Here is an 18,182-nt window from a genome sequence, read left to right on the forward strand (position 1 = left end):
ATAGTAACGTTTGCAACCACAACAGGCACATCCTCACAAATACCGACATGTATAGCAGTTGATTTATCGGCCATTTGCAAAGATATTTCAGTAGGTGTCAACTTATTTAAATCAAGTCTACGATATAAAGAGAGAGGCATAACACTAACACCGGCTCCAAGATCACATAAAGCAGTTCTAACATAGTTTCTTTTAATGGAGCATGATATAGTGGGTAATCCTGGATCTCCAAGTTTCTTTGGTATTCCACCTTTAAAAGTATAATTAGCAAGCATGGTGGAAATTTCAGCTTCCGATATCTTTCTTTTATTAGTAACAATTTCTTTCATATACTTAGCATAAGGATTCATTTTAAGCATATCAGTCAAACGCATACGCAAAAAGATAGGTCTAATCATTTCAGCAAAGCGCTCAAAATCCTCATCATCCTTTTTCTTGGATGGTTTAGGAGGAAAAGGCATGGGTTTCTGAACCCATGGTTCTCTTTCTTTACCGTGCTTCCTAGCAATGAAGTCTCTCTTATCATAACGTTGATTCTTTGATTGTGGGTTATCAAGATCAACAACATGTTCAATTTCTACATCATTGTTATTGCTAGGTTGAGCATCAACATGAACATCATCATTAACATTATCACTAGGTTCATGTTCATTACCAGATTGTGTTTTAGCATCAGAAATAGAAATATCATTGGGATTCTCAGGTGTGTCAACAACAGGTTCACTAGAAGCATGCAAAGTCCTATCATTTTTCTTTTTCTTCTTTTTAGAAGGACTAGGTGCATCAACATTAGTTCTCTGAGAATCTTGCTCAATTCTCTTGGGGTGGCCCTCAGGATACAAAGGTTCCTGAGTCGTTTTACCCCCTCTAGTCATAACTCTAACAACATTATCAATTTTCTTATTATTTAATTCATTAAGCAAATCATTCTGAGCTTTAAGCACTTGCTCTACTTGAGTGGTAACCATAGAAGCATGTTTTACTAATAAGTTTAAGTTCACCTTTAACTCTAGACATATAATCACTCAAGTGTTCGATCATATAAGCATTACGTTTCAATTGTCTACCAACATAAGCATTGAAGTTTTCTTGTTTAACAATAAAATTATCAAACTCATCTAAGCATTGGCTAGCAGACTTATAACGAGGAATATCACCTTCATCAAATCTATAGAGAGAATTTACCTTTACTACCTGTGTCGGGTTATCAAGACCATGTATTTCTTCAGTAGGTGGTAAATTCTTAACATCTTCAGCTTTAATACCTTTTTCTTTCATAGATTTCTTTGCCTCTTGCATATCTTCAGGACTGAGAAATAGAATACCCCTTTTCTTCGGAGTTGGCTCAGGAGTTGGTTCAGGAAGTGTCCAATTATTTTCATTAGCCAACATATTATTCAATAGCAATTCAGCTTGCTCAACTATTCTTTCCCTGAAAACACAACCAGCACAACTATCCAGGTGGTCTCTGGAAGCATCGGTTAGTCCATTATAAAGATATCAAGTATTTCAGTTTTCTTGAGAGGATGATCAGGCAAAGCATTAACTAATCGGAGAAGCCTCCCCAAGCTTGTGGGAGACTCTCTTCTTCAATTTGCACAAAATTATATATTTCCCTTAAAGCAGCTTGTTTCTTATGAGCGGGGAAATATTTAGTAGAGAAGTAATAAATCATATCCTGGGGACTACACACACAACCAGGATCAAGAGAATTAAACCATGTTTTAGCATCACCCTTTAATGAGAACGGAAATAATTTAAGGATATAGTAGTAGCGAGTTTTCAAATCATTAGTGAATATGGTGGTTATATCATTTAATTTTGTAAGATGTGCCACAACAGTTTCAGATTCATAGCCATAAAAAGGATCAGATTCAACCAAAGTAATTATCTCAGGGTCGAAAGAGAAATCATAATCCTTATCGGAAATACAGATAGGTGAAGTAGCAAAAGCAGGGTCATATTTCATTCTAGCATTCAAAGATTTCTCTTTCAGCTTGGCTAATAATTTCTTAAGATCATATCTATCATTGCAAGGAAGAAAATCTCTAGCAGTTTCTTCATCCATAACATAACCCTCAGGCACAACAGGCAATTCATATCCAGGGGGAGAATCTTCATCATCACTTTCATCAATATTATCAGTTTCAATAATTTCATTCTCTCTAGCCCTAGCAAGTTGTTCATCAAGAAATTCACCTAATGGCACAGTAGTATCAAGCATAGAAGTAGTTTCATCATAAGTATCATGCATAGCAGAAGTGGCATCATCAATAACATGCGACATATCAGAATTAATAGCAGAAGCAGGTTTAGGTGTCGCAAGCTTACTCAAAACAGAAGGTGAATCAAGTGCATAGCTAGATGGCAGTTCCTTACCTCCCCTCGTAGTTGAGGGAAAAATCTTAGTTCTTTCGTCTTTCAAGTTCCTCACAGTGATCAACAGATATAAATCCCAAGTGACTCAAAGAATAGAGCTCTGCTCCCTGGCAACGGCACCAGAAAATAGTCTTGATAACCCACAAGTATAGGGGATCGCAACAGTTTTCGAGGGTAGAGTATTCAACCCAAATTTATTGATTCGACACAAGGGGAGCCAAAGAATATTCTCAAGTATTAGCAGTTGAGTTGTCAATTCAACCACACCTGGTAAACTTAATATCTGCAGCAAAGTATTTAGTAGCAAAGTAGTATGGAAGTAACGGTAACGGTGACAAAAGCAACAGTAGTAGTTTTGTAGTAATTGTAATAGTGGCAACGGTAAAGTAACTAAGCAAAGAACAATATGTGAAAAGCTCGTAGGCATTGGATCAGTCATGGAGAATTATTATGGATGCGATTGCTCATGCAATAGTTATAACATAGGGTGACACAGAACTAGCTCCAGTTCATCAATGTAACGTAGGCATGTATTTCGAATATACTCATACGTGCTTATGGAAAAGAACTTGCATGACATCTTTTGTCCTACCCTCCCGTGGCAGCGGGGTCCTATTGGAAACTAAGGGATATTAAGGCCACCTTTTAATAGAATACCGGACCAAAGCATTAACACTTAGTGAATACATGAACTCCTCAAACTACGGTCATCACCGGTAAGTATCCCGATTATTGTCACTTCAGGGTTAATGGATCATAACACATAATAGGTGACTAATGACTTGCAAGATAGGATCAAGAACTCACATATATTCATGAAACCATAATAGGTTCAGATCTGAAAACATGGCACTCGGGCCCTAGTGACAAGCATTAAGCATAGCAAAGTCATAGCAACATCAATCTCAGAACATAATGGATACTAGGGATCAAACCCTAACAAAACTAACTCGATTACATGATAAATCTCATCCAACCCATCACCGTCCAGCAAGCCTACGATGGAATTATTCACGCACGATGGTGAGCATCATGAAATTGGTGATGGAGGATGATCCCCTCTCCGAAGCCCCGAACAGAATCCACATCAACCCTCCCGAGAGAGATTAGGGCTTGGCGGCGGCTCCATGTCGTAAAACGCGATGAATCCTTCTCTCTGGTTTTTTTCTCCCCGACGTGAATATATAGAGTTGGAGTTGAGGTCGGTGGAGCTCCAGGGGGGCCACGAGGCAGGGGGCCGCGCCCAGGGGGGTAGGCACACCCCCACCCTCGTGGACAGGGTGTGGGCCCCCTGGTGTTGATTCTTTCGCCAGTATTTTTTATTAATTCCAAAAATATTCTCCGTGAAGTTTCAGGTCATTCGGAGAACTTTTATTTCTGCACAAAAATAACACCATGGCAATTCTGCTGAAAACAGTGTCAGTCCAGGTTACTTCCATTCAAATCATGCAAGTTAGAGTCCAAAACAAGGGAAAAAGTGTTTGGAAAAGTAGATACAATGGAGACGTATCAAGAACACTTGATGTATGTCTTGCATGTGCTTATCTGTGGTGACAATGGGATATTCACATGATCTACTTGATGTATGTTTTGGTGATCAACTTGCGGGTTCAGTTACCTTGTGAACTTATGCATAGGGGTTGGCACACGTTTTCGTCTTGACTCTCAGGTAGAAACTTTGGGGCACTCTTTGAAGTACTTTGTGTTGGTTTGAATAGATGAATCTGAGATTGTGTGATGCATATCGTATAATCATACCCACAGATACTTGAGGTGACATTGGAGTATCTAGGTGACATTAGGGTTTTGGTTGGTTTGTGTCTTAAGGTGTTATTCTAGTACGAACTCTAGGATATATCGAACGGAAATAATAGCTTCGTGTTATTTTACTATGGACTCTTGAATAGATCGATCAAAAAGGATAACTTTGAGGTGGTTTCATACCCTACAATAATCTCTTCGTTTGTTCTCCGCTATTAGTGACTTTGGAGTGACTCTTTGTTGCATGTTGAGGGATAGTTATATGATCCAATTATGTTATTATTGTTGAGAGAACTTGCACTAGTGAAAGTATGAACCCTAGGCCTTGTTTCCTAGCATTGCAATACCGTTTGTGCTCACTTTTATCATTAGTTACCTTGCTATTTTTATATTTTCAGATTACAAAAACCTATATCTACCATCGATATTGCACTTGTATCACCATCTCTTCGCCGAACTAGTGCACCTATACAATTTGCCATTGTATTGGGTGTGTAGGGGACACAAGAGACTCTTTGTTATTTGGTTGCAGGGTTGTTTGAGAGAGACCATCTTCATCCTACGCCTCCCACGAACTGATAAACCTTAGGTCGTCCACTTGAGGGAAATTTGCTACTGTCCTACAAACGTCTGCACTTGGAGGCCCAACAACGTCTACAAGAAGAAGGTTGTGTAGTAGACATCAAGCTCTTTTCTGGCCCCGTTGCCGGGGAGGTGAGTGCTTGAAGGTATATCTTTAGATCTTGCAATCGAATCTTTTAATTTCTTATTTTATCACTAGTTTAGTTTATAGAAGAAAAGTAAAACATGGAATTGAGGGTGCCTCATATGCTTCATCTTTTTAATATCTTTCGTGAAAATGATGGAAAGGAAAATTGTGTCCAAGTGCTAGAAGAAGAATGCATTAAAATGTTTGGCACTAAATCTTTGAATGATGAGCATGATTACAATGTTGTTATTACGAACTCTTTGAATATCCATAGTACTAATGATGATTGCACTAGTCATGATGAAAATGTCTCTTATAAGCATGTTAATTTTTGTGGAGTGCATAGAGTTTGCAAGTACACACCAAATAGGGAAGATAGATTTTGCAAGAGGCATAAGTATTTAGAAACTAAATGGTTGCAAGAAAGGCTAGATGTTTGTGCTGAAAATTTAAATTGTCGTAGCCATCCTTGTGAACTTTGCAATGAATGTGGTCATTTAAATATCCAATGCAAATTGTTTCATGATCGTATCGTGTCCAAAAATTGTGATGACTTGATTTCCCTTGCGCATCACAATGAACTTAGTTTGCTTGTGGGTTATGAAGAAATGAAACGTATAACTAAGGATATGCCAGAATTTGTCCTTGATAAAGTTCTTGATTTGGATCTAGAGGAAATTTATATGTATTGTGCAGTGAATTGCATTGAAAATCCTTATATTGCCAATTACATAAAAACAAGAAAACAAATATAAGATGAAGAGAATACTAATGAAAGGGAAGAGATTTCCCAATATCCTCATATTCTTTCTTATGATGAATCAGGTAACGAGGAGGGGCTTTCTATTCAACCAATCTCATTAATAAGGAGCTCCAAAAAAAGGATTAAACCCACACATGATGGGAAGAAGAAAAAGAAAAGACGGAGAAGCAAAGGTAAAAAGGTATCCCTCCCAAATGATGTTGCTCCTAGTACTCATTGTGATGACGATAATTGCTATACTATTGGTGCTATCCATGCTATTAATGACGAGAGTGATTATGCTTATGATATGAAAACGCCCAAGCTTGGTGATAACCCACAAGTATAGGGGATCAATTGTAGCCACTTTCGATAAGTAAGAGTGTCGAACCCAATGAGGTGCTAAAGGTAGAACAAATATTCCCTCTAGTTCTATCGACCACCGATACAACTCTACGCACGCTTGACGTTCGCTTTACCTAGAACAAGTATGAAACTAGAAGTACTTTGTAGGTGTTGTGGGATAGGTTTGCAAGAATATAAAGAGCACGTAAATAAAAACTAGGGGCTGTTTTAAGTAAAGAAGCAATAAAGTTAGTATAGCGAGTGTGGAAAAGTGGTGGTAGGAGTTGCGAAATTGTCCCTAAGCAATTGACTACTTTACTAGACCGATAGCAAGTTTTATGTGGGAGAGGCCACTGCTAGCATGTCATCCCTGACTTGGAATTCTATGCACTTATGATTGGAACTATTAGCAAGCATCCACAACTACTAACGTTCATTAAGGTAAAACCCAACCATAGCATTAAGATATATTGGTCCCCCTTCAATTCCATATGCATCAATTTCTATGCTAGGTTGAAGCTTCTGTCACTCTTGCCCTCCAATACATAGTCCTATCAACATACAACTAACCCTATGGTGTGATCCACACGCGCGCTCATATGATGGGCACCAAAGGACAGCAACATAACCACAAGCAAATTAAACCAATCATAGCAATTCACCAATTACCGATAGGACAACGAAAATCTACTCAGATATCATAGGATGGCAACACATCATTGGATAATAATATGAAGCATAAAGCACCATGTTCAAGTAGAGGGTAGAGCGGGTTGCGGGAGAGTGGACCGTTGTAGATAGATGGGGGAAGATGATGGAGATGTTGGTGAAGATGACGGAGGAGTTGGTGTAGTTTGCGGTGATGATGATGGCCCAGGCGGCGTTCCGGCGCCACCGGAAGAGAGGGGGAGAAGCCCCCCCTTCTTCTTCTTCTTCTTCCTTGACCTTCTCCCTAGATGGGAGAAGGGTTTCCCCTCTGGTCCTTGGCTTCCATGGCATGGGAGGGGCGAGAGCCCCTTCGAGATTGGATCTGTCTCTCTGTCTCTCTTTGTTTATGCGTTCCCTGATTCTGCCCTTTCACCATTTCTTATATTCCCGGAGATCCGTAACTCCGATTGGGCTGAAATTTGGACAAGATTTTTACCCGGATATTGGCTTTCTTGCGGCGAAAGAAGGGCACCAACCACCTTACGGAGTGGCCACGAGGGCCCAGGGCGCACCTGACCCCCTGGGGCGCGTCCCTCACCCTCGTGGGCCCCTCGGGCATCGTCTCGCGTTGATTCTTTTTCCCAAAAATCACATATATTCCAAAAAATCTCTGTCAGTTTTTATCCCGTTTGGACTCTGTTTGATATGGATTTTCTGCGAAACAAAAAACATGCAACAAACAGGAACTGGCACTGGGCACTGGATCAATATGTTAGTCTCAAAAATAGTATAAAAAGTTTCAAAAGTATGTAAAAGTTGTAGAATATTGGCATGGAACAATAAAAAATTATAGATACGACGGAGACGTATCACTTGGGGATGCCATGTTTGATGAGAATGACAAGTTTGAGAATTTATTTGCTGCAATTAATGATTGTCCCAAGCTTGGGGATGCTATGTTTTATGAAGATGATATGTTTAACCTCCCAAGTTTTGATATGCAAATTTATTATGATGATAGCATGCCTCCTATTTATGATGGTTATATTGATAAAAGTGGGTTTGGAAGAGTGTCAACTTTAGGAAGTGATGATCCCACTATTTTGGAGGGTGTTGAATCTTATTGTGACAATTATGAAAGTGGATTTGGAGAGGTCATGACTTTATTTAGTTATGATTCCACTATCTTGGAAGAGGTTTCAATTGATTATGATCAGAACAAAGTTGCTACTTATGATGATTATTGTGATGACACTTATGCTATAAAAATTAGTGATGATTATATTTATAAAACTTGTCATGATTATGATTACCCTTTTTCTGAACATTACTCTTTTAATATGGAAACAATTTATAGTATTCGAGTTTCTTATGATACTCCCACTATTCCGAATGAGAAGAATTTTGCTTATGTGGAGAGTAGTAAATTTTCTATGCTTGTAGATCATGAAAAGAATGCTTTATGTGCTGGTTATATGGTTGAATTCATTCATGATGCTACTGAAAATTATTATGCGGGAGGAACATATGCTTGTAGGAATTGCAATAATATCAAGTTTCCTCTCTATGTGCTTAAAGTTTTACAGTTATGCTTGTTTTGCCTTCCTATGCTAGTTGATTATTGTTTCTATAAGTTGTTTGCTCACAAAATCCTTATTCATAGGAAGTGGGTTAGACTCAAATGTGCTTGACATGTGTTTCATGATGCTCTCTTTATGTTTCAATTCTTATCTTTTTTGTGAGCATCATTGAAATCATCATGCCTAGCTAGGGGCATTAAACGTTAGCGCTTGTTGGGAGGCAACCCAATTTTATTTTTTGTTCTTTGCATTTTGATCCTGTTTAGTAATAAATAAATTCATCTAGCCTCTGTTTAGATGTGGTTTTATGTTTTAATTAGTGTTTGTGCCAAGTAGAACCTTTGGGAAGACTTGGGTGAAGTCTTTGCGATCTTGCTGTAAAAAAACAGAAACTTTTTCGCTCACGAGATTAGCTGCCATATTTTACTGGAGAGTGCTTTTAGGTTGATTATTTTTGCAGATGATTAATAGAAAAATTCCTCAGGCCCACCAATTTATTTCAGAAGTTTTGGAGTGACATAAGTATTCGAATGATACAAATTACTACAGATTGTCCTGTTTTTGACAGATTCTGTTTTCTATGTGTTGTTTGCTTATTTGATGAATCTATGAGTAGTATCGGAGGGTATGAACCATAGAGAAGTTGGAATACAGTATATATTACACCAATATGAATTTATAATGAGTTCACAACAGTACCTAAGTGGTGATTTTATTTCCTTATTCTAACGGAGCTAACGAGTTTTCTGTTGAGTTTTGTGTTGTGAAGTTTTCAAGTTTTGGGTAAAGATTCGATGTACTATGGAATAAGGAGTGGCAAGAGCCTAAGATTGGGGATGCCCAAGGCACCCAAAGGTAATATTCAAGGACAACCAAGAGCCTAAGCTTGGGGATGCCCCGGATGGCATCCCCTCTTTCGTCTTCGTTCATCGGTAACTTTACTTGGAGCTATATTTTTATTCACCACATGATATGTGTTTTGCTTGGAGCGTCATTTTATTTTCTTTTGTTTTGCTTGCTGTTTGAATAATATACCAAGATCTGAAATTCTTAAATATTAGATAGTCTTCACATAGTTACATAATTATTCAACTACTCATTGATCTTCACTTATATCTTTTGGAGTAGTTTGTCATTTGCTCTAGTGCTTCACTTATATCTTCTTAGAGCATGGCGGTAGTTTTATTTTGAAGAAATTGTTGATCTCTCATGCTTCACTTATACTCCCTCTGTCCGGAAATACTTGTCGGACAAATGCATAAAAATGAATGTATCTAGAACTAAAATACATCTAGATACATCCATTCCTCCGACGAGTATTTCCGGACGGAGGGAGTATTATTTTGAGAGTCTTTTAGAACAACATGGTAATTTGCTTTGGCTATAAAATTAGTCCTAATATGATAGGCATCCAAGATGGGTATAATAAAAACTTTCATATAGAGTGCATTAAATACTATGAGAAGTTTGATACTTGATAGTTGTTTTGAGATATAAAGGTGGTAATGTTAGAGTCATGCTAGTTGGGTAATTGTGAAATTGAGAAATACTTGTGTTGACGATTGCAAGTCCCGTAGCATCCACATATGGTAAACGTTGGTGAAAAATTTGAAGCATGGGGTGTTCTTTGATTGCTTTCCTTATGAGTGGCGGTCGGGGACGAGCGATGGTCTTTTCCTACCAATCTATCCCTTTAGGAGCATGCGCGTAGTGCTTAGTTTTGATGACTTGTAGATTTTTGCAATAAGTATGTGAGTTCCTTATGACTAATGTTGAGTACATGGATTATACGCACTCTCACCCTTCCATCATTGCTAGCCTCTTCGGTACCGTGCATTGCCCTTTCTCACCTTGAGAGTTGGTGCAAACTTCGCCGGTGCATCCAAACTCCGTGATATGATACACTCTATCGATCACACATAAGCCTCCTTATATCTTCCTCAAAACAGCCACCATACCTACCTATTATGGCATTTCCATAGCCATTCCGAGATATATTGCCATGCAACTTTCGACCGTTCCGTTTATTATGACACGCTCCATCATTGCCATATTGCTTTGCATGATCATGTAGTTGACATCGTATTTGTGGCAAAGCCACCTTCATAATTCTTACATACATGTCACTCTTGATTCATTGCACATCCCGGTACACCGCCGGAGGCATTCACATAGAGTCATATTTTATTCTAAGTATCGAGTTGTAATTCTTGAGTTGCAAGTAAATAAAAGTGTGATGATTTTCATTATTAGAGCATTGTCCCATGTGAGGAAAGGATGATGGAGACTATTATTCCCCCACAAGTCGGGATGAGACTCCGGACGAAAAATAAAAATAAAAAATAAAAAAAGAGGCCAAAGAAGCCCAAACAAAAAAAATGAGAGAAAAAGAGAGAAGGGGCAATGTTACTATCCATTTTCCACACTTGTGCTTCAAAGTAGCACCATGATCTTCATGATAGAGAGTCTCTTATTTTGTCACATTCATATACTAGTGGGAATTTTTCATTATAGAACTTGGCTTGTATATTCCAATGATGGGCTTCCTCAAAATGCCCTAGGTCTTCGTGAGCAAGCAAGTTGGATGCACACCCACTTAGTTTCTTTTGATGAGCTTTCATATATTTATAGCTCTAGTGCATCCGTTGCATGGCAATCCCTACTCCTCGCATTGACATGAATTGATGGGCATCTCCATAGCCCGTTGATTAGCTGCGTCAATGTGAGACTTTCTCCTTTTTTTTTTCTCACATAACCTCGATCATCATATGCTATTCCACCCATGGTACTATGTCCATGGCTTGCGCTCATATATTGCGTAAAAGTTGAAAGAGTTTGAAAAGGCTAAGTATGAAACAATTGCTTGGCTTGTCATCGGGGTTGTGCATGATGGGAGCATTTTGTGTGACGAAAATGAAGCATGGCCAAACTATATGATTTTGTAGGGATAAGCTTTCTTTGGCTATGTTATTTTGATAAGACATAATTGCTTGGTTAGCATGCTTGAAGTATTATTATTTTTATGTCAATATTAAACTTTTCTCTTGAATCTTTTGGATCTGAATATTCTTGCCACAATAAAGAAGATTACATTGATAAATATGTTAGGTAGCATTCCACATCAAAAATTCTGTTTTTATCATTTACCTACTTGAGGACGAGCAGGAATTAAGCTTGGGGATGCTGATACGTCTCCAACGTATCTATAATTTTTGATGTATTCATGCCATGTTTATAATATTTTTACATGATTTTGGTATGATTTGGTTAGAACTAACCCAGACTGACGCTGTTTTCAGTAGAACTACCGTGGTGTTGTTTTTGTGCATAAATAAAAGTTCTCGGAATGCGCTGAAAATCAACGGATATTTTTTCTGGAAAATATAAAAAATACTGGAACGAAGAGTTACCGGAGGGGAGTCCCATGGGCTCCACGAGGGTGGAGGACACGCCCACCCCCTGGGGCGCGCCCCCTGCCTCGTGGACTCCCTGTGGTGCTCCCTGACTTGTTCTCCACGCCAACCTCTCCTATAAATACAGAAACCCCCAGAACATAATCTAGATCGGGAGTTCCGCCGCCGCAAGCCTCTGTAGCCACCAAAAACCAATCGGGACCCTGTTCCGGCACCCTGCCGGAGGGGGGATCCCTCACCGGTGGCCATCTTCATCATCCCGGCGCTCTCCAAGACGAGGAGGGAGTAGTTCACCCTCGGGGCTGAGGTACCAGCAGCTATGTGTTTGATCTCTCTCTCTCTCTCTCTCTCTCTCTCTCTCTCTCTCGTGTTCTTGATATGACACGATCTTGATGTATCGCGAGCTTTGCTATTATAGTTGGATCTTATGATGTTTCTCCCCCTCTACTCTCTTGTGATGGATTGAGTTTTCCCTTTGAAGTTATCTTATCGGATTGAGTCTTTAAGGATTTGAGAACACTTGATGTATGTCTTGCATGTGCTTATCTGTGGTGACAATGGGATATTCACGTGATCTACTTGATGTATGTTTTGGTGATCAACTTGTGGGTTCAGTGACCTTGTGAACTTATGCATAGGGGTTGGCACACGTTTTCGTCTTGACTCTCCGGTAGAAACTTTGGGGCACTCTTTGAAGTACTTTGTGTTGGTTTGAATAGATGAATCTGAGATTGTGTGATGCATATCGTATAATCATACCCACAGAAACTTTGGGGCACTCTTTGAACTCCCTACCAATATTACCTCATTAAGCGAGTTATCTCATCACAAACAGAGGCCGGTAACCGAAAGACACTCATTACATACGTCGGAATTGCTTGGGCAACAATCTTAATTAGAATCTCTTTGCATCCACATGACATATACTATTCACTCCAATGCACCAGTATTCTTCTATGTCTCTAAGAATAGATTCAAAATGAACCTTCTGCATTCTTTCAACCGGAACGGGAAGCCCTAGATACTTTGGATCAAACACTTCCTGAGAAACTTGCAAATATGTTTTCACCTCATCAATAACAGCCGCCGAGCATTTCTCAGGGAAAAGGATGGAACACTTAGAAGGGTTAATAAGTTGCCCCATCGATGTCACATATGTGTTCAACAAACCTTTCACCACTGATGCCTGCCGAGCAGAAGCTCAAAAAAATAGTAGTGAATCATCCGTGAAAAGCAGATGGGATATAGGTGGTGCGCACCGACAAATTTTCACTGGTTCTAATCCATCCTCCACAATTGCATTATTCACCAAGGCAGACAAGGCATCAGCAACAAACAAAAATAGGAATGGGGACAATGGATCACCTTGTCCAAGACCTCTGGATGGAGAGAAGGATTCCAATAGCTTGCCATTGAACTTAACATAAAATTTAACCGAGCGCATGCAAGCCATCACATGAGAAACCCACCGCTGAGAGAAGCCCCGTTTGAGGAGGGCCTTCTCCAAAAAATCCCAATCAACTCGGTCATAAGCTTTAGATAGGTCCAGCTTATATGCGCAAAAATCAAGGACCCCTCCTTCAACGACTGAATATAATGAATGCACTCGAATGCTATAATTGAGTTGTCAAAAATAAGTCGCCCGATAATGAAAGCACTTTGATTTTCAGAAATGAGATCGCACGAAAAGGCCGTAGCCTATTAACATTTGACACGACTTCGTAAATCACATTGCACAGGCTGATTGGTCGAAAGTCCTTGAGGCAAACTGGGTGTTGCACATTTGGAATCAACACAATAGCCGTATCATTAAATCCAGCGGGCATAGATCCTATTTGAAAGAAATTAAGTACTGCAGCAATGACGTCCTCATTTAAGACTAGCCAGTTTCGCTGAAAAAATTGCGCCAGAAATTCGTTGGGCCCAGGTGCTTTCAATGATCCTATTTAAAATAAAGCATCAGAAACCTCCTTCTCAGTAAAAGGAGCCCCAAGTTTAATGTTCATCTCCTTAGTAACCTTGGGCACAGTACAGTCCAAGACAGCCTTAGGCTGTAGGGTGGGATCCTTGGTATATACCTCCTTGAAATAGGATGAGGCCATCCGTTCCATGTCAGAGGGGGAAGAACACCACGACCCATCTTCCTTCTTCAGGTGCTGGATATAATTCCTTCGAGCCCACCAGACTGCTCGGTGGTGAAGGTACTTTGTGTTTCTCTCACCCTCCTTCAACCAAGTCACACGGGAACGTCGAAGCGACATCATCTCTTCCCGATAAAGGAGCTCATCAAGTTGAAACATTTTATTACGGATAGTTGCATGGTTAGCACTACCCTGTTGGAGCACGTCCAACTCACCCCTTAATTTCTCAATCTCTTTCAACACGTTACCAAACTTGTTCATGCTCCATTCTTTTAGATCATACATCAACTCCTTTAAGGACGATGCAACAGTACCCAGGTCACCATCTGGACTTTTAGTTGCCCACACATGTGCTACCACCTCCGGGAGTGAGGGATCCCTCTCCCACGTTATTTTATACGAGGGCAAGCCCGACGTCGCGGGTTATTTACTTAAGGATTCAGTTGCACTACAACGGGTAGGTGATCTGAGCGTGAAGATGCAAGCGCGATCAAGGAGGAAACAACTCCTTCCATGCCTCATCTGCACAAGCGCGATCAAGTCTCACACGAACATTTGCGTTACCACGCTGGCCATTATCATATGTGAAGGGAGCACCAAGAAATCCAAGATTCCATAGTTCGCAATCTATCAGGGCATCTCGAAATGTTGTCATTTGATTTTCAGCACGCATGGCCCTTGAGAAGTGCTCATGCTACTACATAGCCTCTTTAAAATCGCCACACCCCATCCAGGGGTCATCCGAAACACTCCGAAGCCTTGTTAGACGGTCCCACATCAAATGCCTGTTCTCCACGCGAGGTTCCCCGTAGACAAAGGTACCTCTTCATCGAACACCACGACTGTTATCAATAATCATTACATCAATATATCGGGAACAAGAGTCAAGAACTGAAACTTGTAGAGATTCGTCCCAATAAAGAGCCAAACCCCCACTCAGACCATTGCTTGAAACACCACAAAAACCTTCCAAACCCAGTCTCCACTTAATATTTTGAACTTTGTTAACATCATGTCTTGTTTCACTCAAAAGACAAGCTTTGGGGAGTTGGCTTGTGAGAGGGCCAAAACATCGTGAACTATCCGGCGATTCCTGCCCCCCGCCAATTCCATGTGAGTATATTCATCATACCACAAATTCACACAAACACCTTCTTGAAGCAATCCAAAGCAGACTTAATTTTCCGTCAAGATCAAAGGCACATCCACACAAAAACCAATCACTCCAGCAAGACAGCTCCACAGTGCGAAGACTCTGAAGGTCCGTGGAGAAAATCGAACTAGACAACTAGATGAAGCCGACTAGGACAACAAATCCACGCCTAGGCAAGAAACAACGTTCATGGAAGGGCCGGAGATAAAACAGCCGATCTGGCGAGCAAGATGACTGGAGAAGGTTACAAAGACCCTACTGCCATGCAGAGGAGTTGAAGAGATCTGAAGCATCGGTGCCGCCGCCGAAGTGGCCGCCGGCGGCCGCCGCACGCTAGACCTATATCGCATTTTTAATCGCTAGAGCCCACGTACCGGTTCGTTTTAATTTTTACATGCACTTAACTCATTGGGGTTGGATAATTAAAGAGGAGAGAGATGGCGAATTGCATCTTTCCAATGTATTTTTTATTCCACTTCATAATTTGTTCTAAAATTTCTATATGTATACTTTTTACCGGACGGGAGAGTATAACTTATATTTTGTTGTGTAAATGTATGATCAAACATTGGTTAAAAAATGCGAAGGGTTCTAATAAATCCGGGTGGAGAATTATCGACCTGTTCACTCAGCTATCATTTCCCCTTTGTTCTTGGACGGAAATCTCATTTTTCTGCTTGTTTGAAACGTGAAAAGAACAAACCCCTTGCTTTGCATCGGGACTCGTAGCACGTGTTGCAAAAGTAACTTGAGTGTGGCAAGGAAATTAAAGCGAGGGAATAATATTATTCGTCTTTCAATCACACGATGACGATCTCTAGCCATGGGCTGCACCATCGAAAAGGCCAAATTCCACACTTGTAATAACCGCACAAACAATCTACTATTATATTGCTAAACTTTATACGAAACCACTTATTAAGAGTACTTATTGCAAAGATCACTCTCATCTCTTCAGGTTGTGACAAGTGGCGCGCTTCATATGCGCCACTTGTTGCAACCTGGGAATTTTCCTTTTTTCGTAGATTCGTTTATTTAAAATGTTTTATGTCTTAAACCGTGCGTCTAAATCTCGAACCGTTTTCACTATTAAGTTCCTCGCATCGAGATTTTTATAACTAGATCTCATGGTGATAGGTTTTGACGAACTTTTTTTCACGGAAAAACTGATCGAAAAAAACCTAAAGAAAAAACCGAACCGGGAGCATGTGTTTTTCCCTTTCCGAAAGATGCACACCCGTGCCTCTCGCGAAAGGAAAAAAAAGAAAAGAAAACATGTTTTTTTGTTTTCCGAGCAGGCACGGCCGTGCATCTCGCGAAAGCACAACCATGCCTCTCACGGAAGCAAAACCGTGCCTCTCACAGAAAAACACGTTTTTTCGTTTCCGAGAGGCACGGCCATGCCTCTCGTGAGTTTGTGCCTCTCCCGGAAGCAAAACCGTGTCTCTCATGGAAGAAAAAACAGAAAAACAAGTTTCTTTTTCGTTTCCGAGAGGCATGGCCGTGACTATCGCGAAAGCACAACCGTGCCTCTCGCGGAAGGAAAAAAACAAAAAACGTGTTTGTTTTCGTTTCCGAGAGGCACTGCCATGATTCTCGCGAAATCAAAACAGTGCCTCTCGCAGAAGCAAAACCGTGACTCTCACGAAAAAACGCGTTTTTTGAGTAAATTTTTTTTGATTTTTTTGTTGCAAGAGCTAATGAAGACCGCTGGAAAACTGAATCGTCGAAAAACCCAGAAAAAACCGTTTAAAAAACGAAAACGCGTGCGGAAAAATAAAAAAACTAAATCCAAAGGAAGCGCCCAGAGTGCGACACGTGGCAGGCGGCTGAGAGCGCGTCAAGTGGCGCTGATCGTTGTGAGGCTCCCGAAAGAGCGCTCGTTAATTAGTTGCTCCCAACTTTATAGGGGCGAAAGCCTCTCATTCAATTAGTTTGGATTGAGTTCTTAATTTAACTTTGGAAAAAAGTTTCAAAGAGTTGTGTTTAATTTTAAATTTGGTTCAAGGTTTGACTGGTCAATGATTTGTCTAATCAATCGACAACAACCATTTTATAAAATATATCAGTCTTGCGCATGCTCTTGTCACTTGACAAACAGATAAATGCCAACATGCAACACTTTAGCACCAATATGAATTTAAGATTGAGTTGCCAAACTTTGACTTGGTCAACAATGTCTCAAGGAGCTCTCTCATCCAACCGATGTGTTTAATTTTAAATTTGATTCGGGATTTTAACTGATCAATGATCTCTTAAATCAATCCGAACAACCAATTTATAAAAATACATTAATCTCGCGCTTTCACATCAGCTGACAAAAACTAAATGTCAACATACAACAGTGTAGTATCAATATAATACATGTGATCACCACTGCAAGATACTTCGCTGCATAGTGGGTTAATTTACAAATAACACATAATTATACAACTAGAAAGAGACCATCAGAATACCGCATTATAAAAAACACTTCATCATCTCCCCACTCGCCAAATCAAATAATTTTTATTCTTTTGAAATTCCAATAACACTAACCAGGCAGGAAAGCGCGCTGAATCCTTGTAGTATGTAACAACTGATGTGATCCCTAAACCAAAAATCTCCCTCACAATTGCGGTGATGACTACTTTTTTTGAGAAAACTTTTGACCTATCCATCTTCAATCATCGCAGTACAATGAACACCGAAAACAATAAAAATTATATCCAGATCAGTAGACAACCTAGCAACAACTACATGTACTAAAACGAGTTGAAGGTGTGCCATCATCATCGCCACTCCCTCACCAGAATCGGGCAAAACTTATTATAGTAGACAATCGAGAAGTCATCGTGCTAAGGCCCCATAGGACAACCACACCAGAACGACAACTGCCACCCATGAAGAGTAGTATAGATCTGAAGGATCTAACATGAAGACGGATGGACATAGACGAACAACTACCATATTCGAGCAGATCGACCAAAGACAGATCCGTCGGAGACACACCTCCACACGCTCTCCACGATGCTAGATGCACCATCAGAATGGGGGCTAAGCGGGGCGAATGTTATTCCATCTTTAGGGAGCCACCGCCGTTTCGACTTTCTGAGCAGGACACAAACCCTAACGAAAATCAAAGAAAACATCTAAAAACGAAGCCCTCCGAACAGCAAGGTCCGGGATCTACCGCGCCCCATGGCCCTATGAGCACATGAGGCGATGCAGATTGGCGGTGCCGCCGACCGGAGGTGACGCCGATAGGCGGTGCCGCTGATGGGAGGCTAGAACCCTAATCGCTTGTTCACTAAGGATGAGAGAGTGGGGTG

This window comes from Aegilops tauschii, chromosome 3 (genome assembly GCF_002575655.3).
Source record: "Aegilops tauschii subsp. strangulata cultivar AL8/78 chromosome 3, Aet v6.0, whole genome shotgun sequence".
Classification (NCBI taxonomy): Eukaryota; Viridiplantae; Streptophyta; class Magnoliopsida; order Poales; family Poaceae; genus Aegilops; species Aegilops tauschii.